Source organism: Cydia pomonella, chromosome 15 (genome assembly GCF_033807575.1).
Source record: "Cydia pomonella isolate Wapato2018A chromosome 15, ilCydPomo1, whole genome shotgun sequence".
NCBI classification, from domain to species: Eukaryota; Metazoa; Arthropoda; class Insecta; order Lepidoptera; family Tortricidae; genus Cydia; species Cydia pomonella.
In genome coordinates, this window is record NC_084717.1 from 11667985 (window position 1) to 11689997 (window position 22013).

At 39.8% G+C, this 22013-nt stretch overlaps 1 protein-coding gene across 9 annotated transcripts in view; it reads right to left on the minus strand.

Moving 5' to 3' along the window:
• The window catches only part of LOC133525828 (uncharacterized protein CG43867), a 515679-nt gene that overhangs the window by 436867 nt on the left and 56799 nt on the right, over positions 1–22013 (minus strand). For all 9 annotated transcript variants that reach the window (XM_061862228.1, XM_061862221.1, XM_061862222.1 and 6 more), the window contains exon 2: positions 16812–16834. The gene's annotated coding sequence lies outside the window, so the exon portion shown is untranslated. The remainder of the gene's footprint in view (positions 1–16811; positions 16835–22013) is intronic.

The following is a 22013-nucleotide window of genomic DNA, read 5'->3' on the forward strand; positions in this document are numbered from 1 at the left end:
ATTATTTTTCCTCCTTGGAAAAGGTACTCGAAGACCTTATGCCTTCTTACAATCACCATATTATTATGGGGGATTTTAACACCTGTCTTTTGAAAAACGACTTCCGTTCTAAATCTCTTAAGTCCCTAGTTGATGCGTGCAATCTTTGTATTTTACCTTCTGGTGCTACTCATCATTTTCCCAACTGTACACCCTCTCTTCTTGATATCACCATGGTCTCCTCTCCTTTGCTAGTTGGGAAATATAGTCAACACTCTGCCGATGCCTTCTCCTATCATGACTTGCTTTGTTTGTCGTATAAAATTCGTCCCCCTAAAGTTAAACCCAAAATTATTATGCAGCGCAATTTTAGAAGGCTGAAGGTCGAGGAACTTCGCGAGGATGCCTATAATATTGATTGGAGTGTGATTGCTGATGCTGGCACCGTAGAAGAAAAAGTTGCTCTTTTCAATTCCTTACTAACTCAGCTTTACGATATCCATGCTCCGATTCGCCCAATCAAATTAAGGCATCTTCCTGCCCCCTGGCTGACTGACGAGATTAGGGCATTAATCGAAAAAAAGAATCGGGCTAAATCTAAATTTAAACTTAATGCTTCTGACAGGAACAAATCTAGATATCACGCGTTGAGGAATCATTGCAGCACTGTGTGTCGCGATGCTCAGCGGCGCCACATTCATAAGTCGGTGGTAGATGGTCAACCAGCTAAGATTTGGAAATGTCTGAAGGCTTTTGGAGTTGGAAAGTCCGTCAATAATCCCTTGCCGAACGACCTCAACTTGGATGACCTTAACCATCATTTCTCTTCCTCTTCCATGTTTAGCGGTCCAATGAAGGATAAAACCCTTAATTATCTTTCTTCCTTGCCAACTCCTGATTTTTCGCCCTTTTCTGTTACCCAGTTCTCTGAGAGTGACGTTGAGAAGAGCATTCTATCCATAACGCAGACGCAGACGCGGGACGCAGGTCCTTATTTGAATTTTATTGTTATTTAAATTTTAGGATGTTATTTAATTTGATTTAATTTAATTTTAATTTAATTTAATTCTTTTTGTAATGTGTAAATGTATAATGTATATGGAAATCATTTTCTGGAATAAATTTCATTCATTCATTCATTCATTCATTCATAACTTCTAATGCTATTGGCGTGGACTGTGTGGGCCGGAATATGATACTCCCTCTACTTGACCTCCTTCTTCCCATTATCACCAACATCTTTAATAGTTCAATTTCTTCACGTTGTTTTCCTAATTCCTGGAAAGACGCTAATATTACTCCCATTCCAAAAAAGTCTAACCCGTCTTCCTTCTCTGATTTTAGGCCTATTTCAATTCTTCCTTTCCTCTCCAAAGTTTTAGAGCGGCTTGTGCAGTTGCAATTAACTTCATTTCTTAATAAAAACTCTCTCTTCAATCCTCTCCAGTCAGGGTTCCGTTCCGGTCACAGCACGGTCACCGCACTAGTTAAGATTTCTGACGATATCCGATCTGGCATGGATAACCGGAAGTTAACGGTATTGACGTTGCTAGATTTCAGCAACGCTTTCAATACCGTTGATTTTGACATCTTACTGGGTATTTTACGCTCTCTCAATGTTTCTTCTGCAGCAATTGAGTGGTTCCGCAGCTACTTGGATGGTCGTCGGCAACGAGTTAAAGTTGATAACTCTTCTTCTTCATCTTGGTGCAGTACTCTGGCCGGCGTCCCGCAGGGTGGTGTGCTGTCCCCCTTACTATTTTCTATCTTCATTAATTCTATTACTTCCAATCTCCTCTCTTCTTATCATCTCTATGCCGACGACCTCCAAATCTACTCACAAGGCCTGCTAGATGATTTACCACATCTTGTACATTCCATTAACACCGACCTAGAACGCATTTCTGAATGGGGCTCTTGCTATGGTTTAAAGGTTAATCCATCTAAAACTCAAGTAATTATCATTGGCAGCCCAAGAAGTATAGCAAGAGTCGATTTCGATGATTTGCCTGGGGTTCTGTTCGATGGGGTACTGATTCCTTTCTCTAACCAGGTCAAAAATCTGGGTGTAATCATTGATCGTACTCTTTCTTGGATTCCGCAGATCAGTGAGGTGAGCAGAAAGATCTTTGCTACGATTGGTTCCCTACGTCGACTTCGTAACTTCCTGCCTCTCGCCACTAAAATTGCGCTTGCTCAGTCTCTCCTTCTGCCTATTTTGGACTATGCTGATATCTGCTATTTAGACCTTACTGAAGAGCAATTGAACAAACTCGAACGACTTCAAAACGTGTGCATTAGGTTCATTTTCGGGTTGCGCAAATTCGATCATATTTCAAGCTTTCGTTCGCAGCTCAAATGGTTACCCATCCGATTCCGTCGCAACACGCATATTCTTTCCCTCTTGTATGCCACTCTGTTCCACCCCAATACTCCGTGTTATCTTAAAGCCCGGTTTAAATTTCTTTCATCTCTTAGATGCTCTCAAAATCTGCTACTTGTTCCCCCTCCTTCCTCTTCAAAATTCTACAACAACTCTTTCAGTTTCCGTGCTGTCCGGCTGTGGAATAATCTACCCATTGATATTAGACGTGCTAAATCACTTCCCATTTTTAAAAACCTATTAAAAGAACATTATTTGTCTATTTCATGAAGGTCCTATACTCGTATTCTTTTAAACTCGTTGTCGTTGTTATGGCTTCCTTTGTCATTTATATATGTATATGTATATATATATATATATATATGTATATATTTTTTGTATATAGTAATAATGTAGTCTATCTTAACTTTATATGTGTAGTATATGTATTATATTGTATTTTTACTACTTTTTTTCTTTATTTTTATTTTTTTGCACCACCCGTTAACTTCGTTCGCCATCTCACTATCTGAAGGTTGTCTGGAAGAGATCGCTGTTTAGCGATAAGTCCGCCTGTTGTTACCTACCAATGTGTATATGTAATCAATTTCTGTATCTGTTTTTTATGTAGTGTGCAATAAAGAATTTTATTATTATTTTTATTTTCAAGATTTCTCTTTCTCAGCCTAAGCTGGTAATTATAGTATCATCTACGGGCCAGAGCCAAGTAGATGAAACGTCGGATCAGGTTCAATTAATTCTTTCATCTTCTTGCAGAAACCTTCGTACGATTCTGCAAGTATTTAGTATAGCTGCTTTCTGTAACTGTATATAAGTATTTGGTTTCAGGTCAATAAGTTTCAGACTGTGGTGGAGGTATTTAGGGATGATACCAGTGGTTGACAGAACTATAGGGACAATATATACTTTTTCCTGATGCCAGATCCTGATAATTTCATCTTTAAGGTCAGTATATTTTTGTACTTTTTCAGTAATAGTTTTATGTAGGTTGTGGGTGTTGGGGACAGCGATATCTATAAGGTAAGTGATTTTATGCATTTTGTCAGTCAAGGTTATGTCCGGTCGGTTATAGTGAGTCGTTCTATCGGTGAGTATGGCGCGGTCAAAGTACATTTTGTGGGTTTCGTTTTCCAGAATAGAGCTAGGGCTATATTTATAGTAGGGTGTGTTATTATGTGGTATAAGATTATGTTTCAGAGCTAGTTTTTGATGTACGATATTTGCTACCTGATTGTGCCGATGGGTGTAGTCTGTTTGTGTAAGATTAGAGCATGCTCCGGTGATATGCTGAATTGTTTCTGGATGGCTGTGACATTTTCTGCATCTATCATCAGAGAGTTGAGGGTCTTTGATTATATATTTTCTGTAATTTCTTGTATTTATGATTTGATCTTGGATGGCAATTATGAAACCCTCTGTTTCAGGGAACAAATATCCGAGTTTTAGGAACTTATTTGAAGCTACCGAATCTATGTGTGACTGTGATAGGTGCTGGGGGTGCCTACCGTACAAAACTTTTTTCTTCCACTGTTCTAATCTTAAGGCATCCGGGTTAATTTCAGTAGTCGGTGTTTCCTGCTCTGTCAAATTCAGAGGAGTGTAGTTTGCATCATTACATACTACTGCTTTATGTATGTCACTGCTGTTGGCTTTATGGAAGAAAAATGTTTTGAGGTTACTTACTTGTCTTGCCCATAATGCGTTTATGTCTATTAATCCTCGACCTCCATTTTCTCTTTTTAGACACATTCGTTCTATTGCAGATTTGGGGTGATGGTTATTATGTTTTGTAAATATTGTCCTTGTGGCAATTTCAATTTGTCGGATATTGGTCTTGGTCCATTTAATAATTCCAAATGAGAAAACTAGAATTGGAAATGCATAACTGTTTATTGCTTTTATCAGGTTCCTTGCTGTGAGTTGACTTCTGCATATAGTATTGACCCTTTTTTTGTATTCCTCTGTAAGCGTTTTCTTTATTTTGAAGTGATCAATACCTTTCGATTGCTGGTATCCTAAGTATTTGTATAAATCAGTTGGTTCCATTGCAGTTATTGTATCTGTGTTATCTATTGCGTAATCTCCGGGTCGGATCTTACCTTTAATGATGTGTATAGTTCTACATTTATCCAGTCCGAATTGCATTCTAATATCTTTACTAAATTGCGCTGTTGTATCTATTAATAATTTCATTTCTTTATCAGTGTTTGAGTACAATTTTATGTCATCCATGTAGATTAGGTGTGATATATTTGTTTCATTATTGTTATGTTTCAGGATATATCCGGCTTGTTGGTTGCGCAGCAGATGAGAGACCGGATTGAGTGCAAGACAGAACCACAAGGGACTCAAGGAGTCACCTTGGTAAATACCTTTGTTTATGTTAATTTCTCTAGTCTTAATCCGGTCAAGATGTAGGGTAGTCTTCCACATTTGCATAATGTTTTTAAGAAAATTTATCAAAACAGGATCTATTCTATATATGTATAGTATACGTATTAGCCAAGAATGAGGTATGCTATCAAACGCTTTCTGGTAATCAATGTATGTACAATGTAAGTTTCTTTTATTACTTGAGGCATGTTTATGTATTAATGAATCTATAATTAACTGCTCCTTGCACCCCATGTGGTTCCGTCTGCACCCTTTTTGTTCTTCAGCTATTATGTTATTTTGTTCTATGTGTTTGGTAATTTTTCGGGTAACTGCGGACGTGAGGATCTTATAAATGGTTGGAAGGCATGTGATCGGTCTGTATTGCGATGACTGTGCTGTGTACTTACCTTTTGGTAACATGTAAGTGGTGCCTTTTGCAATAAATTCTGGTATTATTTGCTTACCTTGAATGATTTCCGTCATGTTGATGGCTATTGTTTTATGGAGGACGTGAAATTTTTTGTACCAGAAATTATGGATTCTATCTATACCTGGGGATTTCCAATTGTGTAATCTACTCGTGGTGATTTTTATGTCTAACTCGGATATTGTTTCAAATTTCATTTCATCTATTGCTTCCCATTTTCTTTCTTCTTCTTCTATCCAGCTCGCTTCTTCATTGTGATGAACTTCAGTCTCCCAGATTCCGGCCCAAAATTGTTCTAACTCACTTACCTCTTATTATTATTATTTCCTTTATTTCTCTTAATTCTTAGACTGAGGTTTTTTACAATATGGATATAAAAGTAAAATATAAAAATACATTAAAAAAAATACAAAACACATATAAACACATTGTAAAAAACCTAACCTAGGGTGCCGCCAGCAGCGGGGCTAGGCCCAAGCTGCCGGTGGTCAGGGCCGCAGAGAGAGGAACCGACGTACTATCCGCGCCGTGTCCAAGATCACCGCCTTCTGCATCTGACCCTTGATCCAACCACCTAGCGAGAGTCTCTCAAGGTGTTGTTCGAGACTCTTCGCTATGAGACCGTTCGCTGAAACGACTATCGGGACAATGATCGTCGAATCAACATCCCACATGGCGGTTATCTCGTGAGCCAAGTCTAGGTACTTACTGGACTTGTCCTTCTCGGCTTTCACGAGATTCTCGTCATGGGGGATGGTGACGTCGACGAGCACGGCCCGGCGTTGCGATCGATCTATTATCACGATGTCAGGCTTATTGGCTACAATAGTCCTGTCAGTGATAATAGATCGATCCCAATAGAGCGTGGCACGACCATTTTCGAGAACTGGCGCAGGTGAGTACTTGTAGTACGGTACTTCGCGGTTCACAAGGCCGTATAGAAGAGCAAGTTGCTGGTGAATAATCCTGGCTACGAGATTATGTCTGTGCAAGTACTCGCCGTTAGCAAGATGAGAACAACCGGAAATGATATGCCTGAGTGACTCTCCGGGACGGCGGCATGCCCGACAAATGTTGACCGTACCGTCCTTCAGGATATATTTCCGATAGTTGTTCGTCATCATAACTTCGTCCGCAATTGCACAGACGAAACCCTCGGTTTCTCCGAAGAGGTCCCCGAATCGTAACCAGTTCACCGACGCGAGCAGGTCCACGTCGGATCCCGTTAGGGCCTTGTAGAACCGCCCGTGTAGCACCTTACTCTCCCATGCCGCCCTGCGATCCGCAGTACTTAGTACCACAGGTTTGCGCCAGTTCTCGTTTGCCAAGGAGAGCGGCGTGAGGTTCCTATCTACTGCCACCACATCACGATGCATCCCACACTCGTTGTTAAGGAAATAATTCCTGAGATTGCACACCTCGCGGTTGTGGAGATCTTTGGCGTTTAGGAAGCCTCGACCTCCACACTTCCGTGGGATGTACAATCTCATAATTGACGAGCGTGGGTGCAGCATACGGTGTGTGGTGAGCAGTAGTCGGACCCTCCGGTCCAGGGCGTCCAGTTCGGTCTGAGTCCACCTTAGTATGCCAAAGGAGTATGTGAGTAAGGGCATTACCCAGGCGTTGAAGGAGCGCACTTTGTTGCCTCCTGACAAAAGACTGTTAAGGACTTTTGTGAGTCGACTAAAAAAGCGTTCCTTCACCGACTGTCTAATACCCTCGTCCTCAATACCCAACGACTGTGACATACCAAGGTATTTGTAGGTTTCTGATTCAGAGATAGATCTGAAAGACATTGCCTCAGGTAGTTGTAAATTTGTTGAATTTACAACCTTCCCCCGCTGTACATGCATAACCGCACATTTATCGACACCAAACTCCATGTTGATGGCACTACTGAAAACTTCGGTGGTTTTCAGTAGCTCCAACAAGTCTTGGCTATTTGGTGCAAATAATTTGAGGTCATCCATGTACAGAAGGTGAGAAATGACTTCACCCTCTCTCCGAAGCCGGCAACCTAGTCCCGAATCCTTCAGCAGGGTGCTGAGGGGATTCAGAGCTAGGCAGAACCACAGGGGACTCAGACTATCACCCTGGAATATTCCTCGCTCAATCCTTATAAAATCCTGCGGGCCAGGGCGGTCATCCCCACCTCCTGGTTGACGAAGGACTGTGGTCCACTGCCTCATACACGCGCTTAGGAAGGCTCTTAAAGCTGTATCAACTTTATACAGCTCTAAGACCCTCCCCAGCCATGAGTGAGGCACCGAATCATAGGCCTTCTTGTAGTCAATCCAAGCGGCAGAGAGGGCCCCCTTATTCCGCCGGATTTGTTGGCAAATGGTCATGTCTATGAGGAGGAGCTCTTTAGTACCACGGGACCCAACCCTACATCCATTTTGAGCGGAGGCCAAAATGTTGTTTGCGACAATGTGCGCGTTTATTTTTGATCTCAAAATGGATGTAAGGAGCTTGTAGAGTGTAGGCAAGCACGTGATGGGTCTTAGTTCTTTGCTTCCGTGGTACTACCGGACTTATAGAGCAGGAAGGTGACACCAGTTGTTAAGGAAGGTGGGAGAGAACCAAGCTCGAGGGCTTGTTGAAATTGTGCTGCTAAGCGTGAGTGCGAGCATCGGAACCATTTTAGCCAGAAGTTGTGCAATCCATCCGGCCCAGGGCTTTTCCAGTTCTGGGTCGTGCGGATGGCACAACTTACGTCATCGGGGCTGATGGTAATTGCCCCCATAGGTTCAATGGACTCGCACTCACGCTCGACAACACTCATCCAATCCCCCTCGGTGTGTCCGACAGGCACTGACCAGATGCTACGCCAGAAATCAGTCATGGCAGTAGCATCCGGCGACTGCGTGTCGGACGCACGAAGGTTGGTTTCCTCCCACTTTCGGTATACCTTCCTTTGATCACTCTGAAAAAGACGATTCTGCTGGAATCGATCCACACGCTTTCTGTAGCGGCGAATACGGTTTGCCCATGCATACACTTTCTGCTTAAGAAAGTCGATGCGCTCCGTGAGATTGGCAATATAGTCGCGGGGCTCAATACCCGTCCCCGCGAACGCCTGATTCACAAAGCGCATTACTCGGGGGCGGTGGTTGCCCCCCCTGAAGCAGATCAGCTTTGCAATGAGAGTCCTAAACGAGTTGATACGTCGCTCGATCCGTATTTGCCATGCGGGGGCGCCTCCGGCGGTCCTAGGTGCACGTTCAGCGTCCGGAAACTTGACTCGTGACTCGGCACGCCGCGATGGCTCCGCAATACATGATCGCGTGCGTATCATCTAAATCTTTACTAGTCCGCAGATATGGCTCTAGTAAAGCGTTTAGGGCTCCCATTAGCGCTAGATTGCGTTTATTCATAGGCAAACGTGGTAATCGTGGCCTAGTGTTGGATGTGGACCGATACTGCGTAATCACCTCTTCCAGAGTCCTCCTCAGTTGCTCATTGGCAGATGTACTCACGCTCTGACTCGCAAAGTCCCCCTCGTCGGTACTGAAATCAACCCGCGGCGCCCCCGATGCCAGGTCGGGTGCGGGCATCGGATCCGGCGACGTGGCGGGCAGATCTCGCACCGAGGAGGAGTCCGCGCGAGCAGAGAGAGCCTCCTGGCGAAGCCGATCAAGTGTCGCGTCATCCAACCGCTTTAGCCGCTGAATGACGCGCACCTGATCCGATAATCGTTGTTCCGATACGATGATGGTAGGTTCAAGAGCCTGAAACAGAGGAAGTATTCTTGAGCGATACGCGGATAGCTGTGTTCCCCCCTCTGTAGCCCCATAGTAGGCGCGCATGACGTTATTATTATTATTAACATTTAATTTTGTAATTTGTTAATATAAACAGGAGTTGCATCCCCAGTTCCTTGGTCAAGATAATCTTTAAAATAAGTATATATAATAAATATATATATATATTTCTTTGTAATGGTTTGTGGAAATAAACAGTTTTTTTTTTCATTACATGTAGCCCCGCTACTGTAAGCTATGACTGTGCAGGTGTAATAAACCGCGGCCCCATCACGCGTAACGGCCTAGTAATTAGCTCGAAGATACGTGCCTTCTGTCTATACTGTGGGTCAATCGAAGATGCTATCTCCCACGTATCGGTAATCAGAACAAATAACGTACCTATTTATTTGAGTATTTTTGGGATTTTATTAAATTTATATTAACCCCTTATAATTAATTCCAAAATAAAGAGTTTATAATTTTTCAATCACAATACTATACAATACTCTTTATTGTTTACCTCACACGTCTACAATCACATTATTAGTATTATTACCTTATTGTTACATCGATTTTAAGTGAGCAGAATAAGAGCGAATCGCACCCACACAATCAACGAATTAATCTACGTTAAATATGGCGGCTGTCATATCCCATGTAGGTAAAAATGCCAAACTTTTCACGCCAGTAAACGGGTCCTCCCTTATTCCTTAACTTAAGAGGAAAGGGGACGGCTGTTTCTCCATACAAACGTAGTCCCCATTTTCCTCTTTGGATATTGAAATCTTCTTCTTTCTCGCGTTGTCCCGGCATTTTGCCACGGCTCATGGGAGCCTGGGGTCCGCTTGACAACTAATCCCAAGATTTGGCGTAGGCACTAGTTTTTACGAAAGCGACTGCCATCTGACCTTCCAACCCAGAGGGTAAACTAGGCCTTGTTGGGATTAGTCCGGTTTCCTCACGATGTTTTCCTTCACCGAAAAGCGACTGGTAAATATCGAATGATATTTCGTACATAAGTTCCGAAAAACTCATTGGTACGAGCCGGGGTTTGAACCCGCGACCTCCGGATTGCAAGTCGCACGCTCTTACCGCTAGGCCACCAGCGCTTGGATATTGAAATGATAGAAAATATTGTTACATAATTTGATATGTATTAATTATCATTTATCAACCGTAGCTATGGTCGCTACATTTGAATTTTTTAGATTTTTTGATTATTGTAAATATTAGGACCGAAAAACTGATTTCATGTAAATTTTAAAATGCTCCTAACTCTTATTATAATTAAAAATTCGATAAAACTTAAACGTAGGGGCATAGCTGTGATTGATATACAACAAATTGAGTTTAAATAATTTCAATAACATAAATGTCCAGAGAGGAAAATGAGGACTACGTTTGTATGAAAAGGTGATTTTGATGTGATGATGATCACGTGTCCTCCACTTTCAAAACCTAACACAAAAGTCACTATTAAAAGATGTATTTTATAACGATTTAATTAACATTTACATTAACAACAAACTCTTGAATACATCCAAAAGCCAACTTCTAACCAGCAACGTACGTCGCATACGTAAGACAAAGTACAACTATTTTCATTTCATTTTCATACAACAGCAACAATCTGCATAATTTATATCCCGCTCGGAAGAAACGTTTACGTTGATATGAGTTTAACTTTATTGTCTTTTAGCTTTTATTATTGTATGAAAAAATTGCAAACAAGCATACGGCTTTGTGGTAAGCGGACTTCTTAGTCTATGGACGCCTAGCGCAAATGTGCATGTCTGCTTATCTGGCACGTCGTATAGCTTAAAATGTTTTAGAAAATTGATTAAAAGAATAGCATGAGTTATGGAATAAGCTTTCTAAGTGCATACTTATGGCATATTCGCAATTGTGCCAATTAAAATGATCGCATATGGATGTTAAGAAAAATAAGTTAAATAAAACAAACAAAGAAGTTCTGGTTTTTGTCCAGGATACAATAAAAACTGGCAGGCCAATTATTGATTTAAACTGTCATGAATCATAGTAACTTAAGTCAAAAATACGGTTTCACATGAACGGTGACATGCCAATTCGAAGGTACACTGATATCAGAATGACAGCTAAATTGTTTCATTTAGATATCGTGCATGTTTGTTCTACAACAGGAAGCTTAAAAGCGGAAAACTGCCTAATTATATTCTATTCACAAACAAAATTAATTAGTCAGCCAGAAAAAAGATAACAGGAAAGAATTTAAAACAGTCATATTTCCCCCGAATTTGTAGCGATAAGATAAGCGATCTTAAAACGTTTTAATTAAGAACCTAACAGATGGCGCGCTGGATACACGAGAATCGTAAAATAGAATAAAACCCGGAAAAAATAATCGTAAAATCCGGAAGACAAATAATTTTTTTATTTTTTCTGGGACATATAATGCTATGTATTTTAATAAAACCGAATTACTTAGGGCGGCCGTAAAATTTGAGCTCCGAATTAACGGGGACGGCCGTTCCGGATTTACGGGCATCCGGTTGGAGTAATCCAATTCGTTATTTGTACTTGTCCACTTTGAATGTCATTTCATTTCCGGTGCGGTAACGGTACATATGTATCACGTGAATTTAAAATTTCATATGGGTCAAATCCAAACATTTTAGACATACCAGAGTACGCTGCAGAGTACAATTTTATTGCAACACAAAAGAGTCGGCAGATTTTGTGTAGACTGCAAAGTTTGAACAAAAGTAATTAGTACTCCCTAATAATAATAAAGCACTTTTGAAGGTAAAGAACTAGAAGGTTTAAGGTAAGCAATGTAAGCATTTAAGGAGCGATTTAATCAAATCCATTTATTTGAGTGTGATTAAAAATAACTAGAGTCGGACCAAGCTAACTCTGCATGGCATTTCCAATGGCAAAGTGTGGCCATGTGGTCATCATTAATCTAATTTTTCTATTAAATATGACGTTACAATTACACTTTGTTCTGTTCAAGTCTGTGTGTAATGTTAGCTTAGACTGAGTCTAATATGTATGCACTACGGTTTCCCAGCCTTGGTACAGTCCTTTAAAACAACTTTTTATCCTAATAGATAATAATACTGACTCCTTTCAGTTGTAAATAATAATAAAGCGATGCACTAATACTAGCGGGACATCCATTTGTCCACTCTTCCTGTCTCAGAATTCAATCTACCATCCTGTCTGCATAGTTTAAAAAACACCCCAAAAAACCTATTCAATACCCCAAGTTTAAAGCAAGAACAACAGCCAAAGTTGGCCAAACTAAACGTATGGGGAAAGTTGAAGGACTCTCGGAGAATGATAAACACTTGCGGTAGCGGAGGAAAATAGGACCTCCTATAAATCAGAAAAACTCTCTCGACACCAAGTCGCGGCGCAGTACCAAGATAACGAACAGAGCACGGAAAAGTAACGTTTCATTATATATTTCAACGAAAGAAACACTTTGGTTCCACTTTTATTACCTATATTAAACCCCAAAATGTAGTATATTATACGGTTCCTTCCTTGATGAAGAAATCTTTCAATCGCGGGTGATTAGGTTTCGTCTAGATGAGCGTGCACCATAATTGACCGCAACCGCAATTCTTATCAAGCGAAGTTAGTAGCAAATGAGAGATCTGTGCTGCAAGTATTTAACATGTTTCACGGCGGTATCGGCTATAAAGATAAAGATAGTTTATTATTAAAGTAGGCACATTACAATGCGCTTATGAACGTCAAATAAAGCTACATCGGCTCTAACCTGAGAAGATTTAAATCCCCCCTCAATTGGAGGAGGGTATCCCAATATGGACCGGCAAGAAACTCGGCGGGACACATCTTTTCAAAACATTAAATCTTATAATTAACATGCATTAAATAAGAAAAAATGCAATTTAGATTTGTATAGAAATAGCTGTACCTGGCAATTTAATTTAAACTTTAAAATTTTGCTACGGCTATCACCGTAAATACCGCCAGTAAACGTGTTAAAAATAATAACCTGTACCCCTAGTGTACATTTATTCGATAGCGAAACGTGACGTACGCGTTTGCTTTAAGTTTCATTTTGTATGGGATTTTGAGTTTCCGAAACGTCCCGCTCGGCGCGCTGTTTTTCAATCCCATACAAAATTAGACTTAACGCAAACGCGTACGTCACGTCACGCTATCGAATAAATTTACACTAGGGGTTCTGACTCGTAAAATCAAGGTAATTTAAGTAGAGGGGTGGACAAATAGGGTTTCCAAAAAAAAATGCAATGATAGTTCGAGTTCGCCGCGTATACATATTTAGTTTGCATTTTTTCTCGCTGCATGATCGCGTGTAGCAATATTTTGAGCCTTAGAGGTTCAAACCGCCAAGATTAAGGCACTTTGTCATCAAACCTACAAAACCTTTGCTCTATATGTACCACATCCTACACCACATATTATACTTTTTCATCTACTGTTTACTGTGAATGAATGTATAAAGTTCCCGGCTAAACGTAACAGGAAAAGTAATAATTGTTGCCATTCCGCCGTGAGAAGAGAGCGGTAATAAACTGATTTACTGTCGGCTCGTTACGACCGCAGTATCACGCTAACTGGACTAAAGACTGTCAACTACAAACTTAAGGCATCGTGGGGCAGATAATTATGAGTTATGACATGCCGATACAACCGTCGACACAAGAAAACTGGTCATAAGTGAACTTCATTGTACTTACCTTACATAAGATCAATCAACAGTCACTTAACCCATTCAACGCTAACAGCACGTTGTCGTTTTGCCTCTACGAAGCATTTTCGCTACATACCGAGATAGCCATGTTATCGGCTACGTCGTAGCGCTACGACCGTAGCTTAGCGGTGAATGTGTTAAGGTGCAGTGAGCAGTGCTGAGCACTGAGCGGACGGCCGTCCGTCAGGGATCACGCATACCATTGTTATTAAATTGTTATTTTCAGTTATTTTTAACAAAAAAGTAATCGATGAGTTCGATCAAAAATAACATTTATACACAACGCATTTTTAAAAGCAATTTTCAAGATGTTAATAACTTTGTCCAACGTAGTTAAAAAAATTAAAGCTAAGTTTTAGACCTGTTTTCTTGATTTTTATTCTTTTGTTGGGACTCAAATCGATAAAGTTACTAGAGAAAGTTACTATTGTTATCGATATTTTTAGGAACAGTAGGTATTATGATCTAACAAAGCGCTAAGATTTCTCAAAAACTCTGCTGACTGAAGCCACTGTGTATTAAGTGTGTTGCTGTTAGTCCCTATATCGAGGCATCACGTAACTCAATTCAAATTCGAGGCAACTATTCGCAGCGCAGGCGCACTGGCAAATTGCAGGCGTAAATCTCACATCCAAGTCCGTCTGCATTACTCACTAGTGGACCGAGCCGTGGAGCGAGGATTTCGACGGAGGTGACGAGGCAGCAGTGGCGGCGAGATGAGACGTGTTTGTTAGGCAAACGGGAGCCTATTTAGCTTGCTTTTCCACCGAGACACCCACCCTGTCATTGCGAGGCAGTAGGAAAAATCATTAAAATAAATCCCCGTATACGCCTTCAAATTAAGGAATGATAAAGGATAGATCGGAAAAGATAATGGAGTATTGCAAAATTATTTGGTAATTAATTACCAATCTTGAAATGGTTTAACCATGGCATTTGCGAAGATTGTTTTGCCCTGAGATATCACCACTCATGGAAGTTTATCTACAGACACTATGTTAGCTTAGTAAAAAGATCACTTATTACCTTATTTATTATACCTATAGTTTTTGGAACATGGTAAATTTTAGCGATTTTTTTTTTTGTGAATGAGTAATAACAATGTGTTATTCTTTTCTTAACAATTCACCTCCATCCCTTCTCTACCCGCTGGCAAGTAGACGATAACCGCAAGGCGCGCACAAACGGCCATACTTAAAATAATTTAAGTCTTCCGCGAAACTTAAGCCATAAAGCGGCAGACAGAGCCGGGACATTTTTCATGGCGTAAACAATTATACGTCCGGTCTTCTAATTGCCTGAGGAAATGGCTTTGGAAGGAGCATAAAGGGGAAATTGTTTTGTCTAGGTTCAAATAATTAATTAAATTCTTTATTTGTCGAAGTTGGAGATATAACAATAATAAAAAAAAATCAAGATCCGCATGAGATTTGCTTAAGAATACAGTAATATTACTAACTAACTTCTGTTTATTAGTTTCAGTATCCTGTCCTCTCAGTGTGCCGTATCGTAGGTATAACAAATAGTTAGTATTGCATATTTTTGTGCAATAAATAGAAGGAAACAACCTACTCTTAAAATGACTATCGGACCGATTCGAACTTTAAAGTGCGGTAGGTATTAGATATTGACACTGACGTGTGAAAAGTGACTTTTTTGATACTTGATATATATTAGATATATCTAAAAAAAAGTATATAATATAATATCGGGTCTTTAGCAAATGTCTGACGTCTCTTGAAGTTCGAATCAGGCCGTCCTCGTGTATCCTATGTTTAAAAAAATAAATGATTCTGATCCTGATAGAAAAATGTATGACTGTGAACTTAAATAGATGTCACATAGGCACTAAAGAAAAAGTGACCAACATCTCAAGTAGCTGAGGCCGGAAAAAACTTAAGCAATAAAATAACCCAGAATGAGCAGCGGGACGAGCCTCTCTGCAAGTCAACTTTAAAAGAACTCATTGACTCTACCCAGAGTCCAGCAGAGCGCGCTCGTTTGCTAGCAGTCGCGGAACCGGAAGCGGGATATTGGCTCCACGCATTGCCGTCATCCAACATTGGCACCCTGCTGGACAAAACAACCCTAACTCTTGCGATTGGGCACCAAAACTAATGAGACCCATCGCTGTCGCTGCGGCGCCATGGTTAACGAGTTGGGCCACCACGGCTTATCCTGCCAAAGAAGTGCGGGTCGCAGCTCTCGCCACGCGTCCATGAATGATGTCATCCGGAGGGCGCTTGTCTCCGTTAGCGTGCCGGCCATTCTTGAGCCGAACGGTATCGCACGCGACCATGGCAAGCGGCCCGACGGATGACACTCATTCCATGGTCTGAAGGGAGGACGCTTGTACGGGACGCCACCTGCGTTGACACGCTTGCGCCGTCCCACCTACAGGCGACCTCCGTAAAGGCAGGGGCTGAGGCCACAACGGCGGAACAATACAAGCGGCGCAAATATGCTGTCCTCGGCGAGGGCTACATATTTGCGCCGTTTGGCGTCGAAACTCTGGAACCGTGGGGGCCCAGCGCGAAATCCCTGTTTAAAGAGATATCCCAGCGCCTTGTGGATGCCTCTGGTGACCAGAGGGCTGGCACCTACTTCGGTCAGAGACTAAGTCTGGCCATCCAAAGGGGTAACGCTGCCAGTCTTCTGGGCACCATAACACATAGTGACGACCTGGGGAGCATTTCTTATTTATAAGTTTTTATTTTAAGTTTTATAATATATACCTATATTTTAGTTTAGTTAGTTTATTTATTTCTTATTTAAGTTTACTGTATATTATCATTTTGTGTTGTCCCAATATTTTTCCTTGAATTGAAAATGATAATATAAGAAATAAAGTTTTCGAGTTAACCCACAATTTAATTGTAATTATTAGCTATATCTAAATAAGTAAAACTTTTTACTTTAACACACGTAAACTAGTCACCAAGCTGTATAACACATATTGCTCAGTACACTTAATCTAAAATGTCACGCATGACGAACATCTCACACGACTTAACACATGTCGGTAGCATGTTAATCCAAAATCTAACATTCGCTGTCAATCCAATTAAACTCGTGTTGACATGTTAAGATGCTCACTTCAAAAGCTAGTTGCCTTTTGGTTATGTAATGTGTCAATGTATGTAAGATTTATGTAGATTAGATACTCACTAATGCGACAGGCAGCGGTTGATCTGTAACAAAATTATTATAATCAATATTTTTCATTACTATATTATCAAACATGTTTGAAAGGGTTATTAATCACGAACAAGGATATAAGTATTTTAAAGTAACAAAATACTTAATGTTGTAAAAATATTGTAAGAAGAATTCTAGCAGGAAGAATATAATGAAAATATTAACCATACCCATAATATTTAATTTATCTTGTTTGTGTCTACGAATAAAATAATTGTACTCTATTCTATTCTATAAAAAAAATCTGCCCGCAATGTAAAGCAACACACAAGTTACGTGATACGAAATTTTTAAAGTAACTCTCCACGCTTGTTGGCAGTTACTATAAAAAAACTCGTATCTCGTATTGTCATGTCATGTCTCGTAATCTTGTAACGTTTGCAGTACAGCAGCTGCTATTCAGTAAATTTAAAAAAAAATTACGGGATAAAATTCAACTTTACAAAAACCTCTTAATGATTACACGGATAAATTATATATCTGGTTTAATTTTTTGTCCGTCCTGGATTTACACACTGTATACAATTAAGGTTATTCCAAATTGAATGTTGACCAACCTGCAGCAAGAAATAGAATTCCAAATTTACAATTGCTCAAAACAAATAACTACGATTAACTAAGCATTCATTTTATTTGAAGTTTAACAAATTGAAACAAACAGCTTTAATAAAACGAGCCTACGACGGGACTGCACTCCGCCATTAGTCAAAATTACACAACTCTGGCTATCGCTCCCCGGGCAGGAATTGACTAACTTGAAGGGTACGAGCAGTCCTGTAGACGATGTCACAAGGTACAGGTGACACACCTTACTGAAAAAGAGAGGGTTATGTTTTTCAAGTTTACCTTAAGTCTGCCACGGCGACGGCCCGTTGTCCCAAGATCTTGACATACTTTATCAAGGGCTTAAAGGATACGGGAACTCTTTTAGGCGATGTCACAAGGTAAAGGTGACATGTTTTTACTCACAAACGAAGAGAGGGTAATAACATTTCCGAATATGGCTGTCACGTCCTGTAGTCGGATTTCTCATCTTATCCGTGGTGGTGGCGTGGTGTCCCTGGCGCAAGAACCCAAAGTCTGTTGTGGATTTAAATACGAATACGCGCGTGAATCACGGTAAAGTTCTAAATTTGAAATTCGTTTTTAACTGCCCCGAAACATGAAGAAAGACGTATTTCAATGCTGGCGGTAGTCGTTATTTTCCAAGTCTTGCACCCAGTCGCAAGCTTTAAGCTCGCGTAAGTCCTTATCTTTTTTTTAAACCTGTCTTAATTTTTTGTCGAGTATTTTGGTTTATTAGTACATAAAAAACGCCAAAAGCTTACTCCTTCGACATCACCAAACCCTGCCCAAAACAAGTAGCCCTGTGACCCTCTTCGGTAACCAAAACAATACTTTAATTATTTCCGACTATTATTGGTGAAGTTAGTCCAAAATTATAATTATTAAGTTGGAGTTGGAGAACACGAGCTCTCGACAAAGCAGTGACTTCATAATGTGGGGTACACTAATGACAAAGTTGAGAGTGACCTCGGAAACGATTACATGTATCTAGGGTTACGTTACTGTAAATGACTGGGCCCCTTGACAGTATTTGACCCTTATGATATTTAGAGGAACTGGGCGGATACAAGGAGAAAATCGAGTGAACATACGTAAGACGAAAGTGAATGACCGCCCCGAAACTGCCTTTTCATACAAACGTAGTCTCTCTTAACTCTTAAGTTTCATCTCCATGAAAACATTTAATTTCGATCGTAGGTAATTTTTTTGTTTTTATCGATTACGCATGCCCTAAAATATGTTATCAGTGTAATGGGCTTGGGCTACATTCTAAGGAAAGTACATATTTGTTGCGTATACTTCTTAAGTTTAATGGAGCGCGGATAGATCTGGCAAGTTGGCCAATTACGGTTCTTCCCAGTTCCTATAGATATGTAATACGAATCCCAAAAAACACTACGTTTCCTAGTCTAGTCCAGTCCTTTATTGCTCACCAATATGAAAAGAAACATGACATAAATTAAGCATATAGATTAACCTATGGAAGACAACAGGCGGTCTTATCGTTAAAGAGCGATAGCTGTAGGTTATGTCATATACTTACACTAAAGATAAAAGTAGTTGGTAATAAAAATAGATCCAACCTCCATTTGGTAAATAGTCACTTGCAGAAACTAAGATGGCGACTAGAGGAATGAAGAGGGGAGGAGAGCCCAAAGACTGAACAAGGTAGAGTTAGACCTATCTAGGTTGGCAGCGATTTTGATAGCACAGACTGTGCAAGTGTTATTTTAAAAGTCATGATTTCATAGAAGTTCATAGAAAAATCAGGGTAAAGGATGCGAATATAATGCGACCATAAAATTATGTAAGTTGTTTATTTAACAACTGATCATATTAAGGTAACCATATTATTATACCGTTACGTAGGTATAGTTAAAAATTCACTGAACGTTTAGGACTATGAGAGCACATAGTCCTAAACGTTCAGCTTAAAAAAATTCAACCTTAGTTACTCACTTACTGCTGTGGCGCAGTGACCCGAAGTGGATCTTGGCCTCGGACACCAAAGACCGCCATGCTTCTCTATCCAAAGCCGTTTTTGTCCAGTCGACGGCACCGAGTTCGCTAAGGTTAAAAAATTCAACCATACTTCTTTAAAGCGTTTCCAATTTCCAATGCCTGCTCCACATTTACGACACAAGTACGAGTTGGGGACACAATTTAAATTGTATATTAGGCTTCTTGTTCCCCAACTTCGAGCGAAGGGATGCGGAGAAAAATAAAAACTTTTCAAGGGATCACATTGCATTTAAGGGAATTGCGTGCAAATCGGAAAAGTGGAGCTGATATCGTCATATGGAATACATAAATCGTGTAAAGAGGATCCGGAAATCGGTTATGTGACCTACTTTATTCTACATATAAACTGAAGGTATGGCTTAGATCCTTAAACAGTGAACTAAATAGGGCGTAGCTACTGAGACTATTGTAAAATAACTAGCTAGTGTTGCTATGGTCCGTAAATTTCGGCCGAGTTGGATTGTTGCCAAAACAGATAGCAAAACGTCTTCAACAATTTCGCTGCGTAATGTTTCTTAATATTTTATTATCGTAAGTAAAGTCAGCTACTTGCTGGTACAATTCATATGTCAAGGGTTATCTACTTACCTCTTTAAAGTAGTATGCATAATGAAATGAAACATAGTTTTACAAACTTTTAGATCACCGTTATACTTTTGACAAGCTTTTGTTTAACTTGCCCTGTTAGTATGTAAATATGTTAGTGGGTTAGTTAGTGTGTTCATTCGAGTCAAATATTGGAAGGTAAATTTAATCTGTTTCCCGATTCAAGCTCAGCGATAAAAGCTTGTACCAAAAATATTTATTTTTGCCAAAAACTTGCAACCCAACATGCACCTACAACGTCAAGGTCTCAAAGACAAAACATAAACCTTAATTAGAACAATTCCGCTATTTACTATTGTGTCAACGTTCATCTTATTCCTAAAACAAGTCTAAAACTAGTCCTGAGCCCGTAGGCGTTCAGGCTTGCAGTAGATTCTAGTTCTCAAAGCCAGTACGTCATATGTACAATAGAAAAGCTAAGATTAGTTGAACTTTTTAACACGGATAACCCGAAACGTTGATTTGCCTTCACTTGACTGGAATGGAGTGTCAACATGAACCAGAGCGCTAGCAACCCTTTCCGAAGTCGCTAGACTGTCTAAATTGGAAGAAATGGTGAAACATTGCTCCAGAAATACACGACAGCAAATATTTACAGTAACAGATTAGGAAACGCGGGAAATATGTACAATAAGCTGGAGGTTTTAGCTTTGAAATTGGGTAATAAATTGAAGTCTACTACCTGCCACGCCGATCCCATGATTATATCGACAGCATAAGAATAAGAATTGTTTATTTAAAGAAAAAACCTTATTAAGTAGTAGAGCATACAACTGATCTGCTAATCCATAAGTTGCAGATCAGTTCTATAAGTCAAAAACATGCATAACTTTTTACGTATTGATATTTTTTCTTCTCATGTTGATTGTTTTATTTATTCACCTTTTTCCCCCTTTGCCAGAGAACAAAAATTAATTTTACTCCCTGTGGTCAATTTCGAGTTTTTAAAAAGCATTTGAGAGTAATATAACACCAATTTCAACACCATAGTGAAACAATGATAAATAAAGTTGGTAGGACAACAAATTATGATGAGCCAAATGACCCCAACCCAATGTAACTTATTATAATTTATCCGTTGGCTAGCAAAAACCTGAAGATAAATGCGGTCGGATAACTTAGACCCCTTTTCAGACCCTTTCGAGCAAAAATTTCAAATTACTAAAGCACTCTCAAGACGATCCGGTGATGACAAGCCCGGATATGACGTCAAACCGGCCGGGAGTACTCCAAGTGTATTCCAATGGCTTACAATGCAAACTAGTTTTACATCTCAAAATTTTGCCTAGAAAAAAGAAAGGAGAAGGAGTATTTGGGTCATTTGTGAGATTCCGTAATTTAAACCCCTTTTTTGTTAGCTTATGACTACTCCGTGTGATTTTGAAGAGCGAGTCAAAATGAATTGATTTATATAATAAAGTATATGTATGTATTGCAAACTGTCGCTACTAAAATGCTGTTACCTTTTTAAATCATGAAATTGCGAAAATGTTTTTTTTTGGGAGAAACTATAGCAATTACATATTTACATAATACACATCTTAAATAGTAACCCGACAAAATGCCGAAAATAAAAACGTGAACAAAGAAATTTAAGAATCCTTTAAGAGCTCCCTCCAAAGACTCGAATCATTACCAACACTATTCGATATTCGTCACAATCGTGCATAATTGAGGATTCCCTTATACTGGATTACTCGAGCCCTCGTCTCGTATGCACTTAGTTATCAATTGGAATAACACCCTTGCCCTAAACATCGAAGGTCCTTAAACGCCCTACGGGTCCCTAATGGTCGGGCACTACATTATAGTAACCTTTTCGAGGAAAGTTAATGGTGCTCCGTTAGAGACATAAGGTTAGCACGGATTGGAAAATGATAATTAAGATGTATATTTAATTATTCGTAGGGTAGAACAACGGGAATACATAATAGTGATCATACATTGAACAATCAATCGCAGACACATAATAGTATA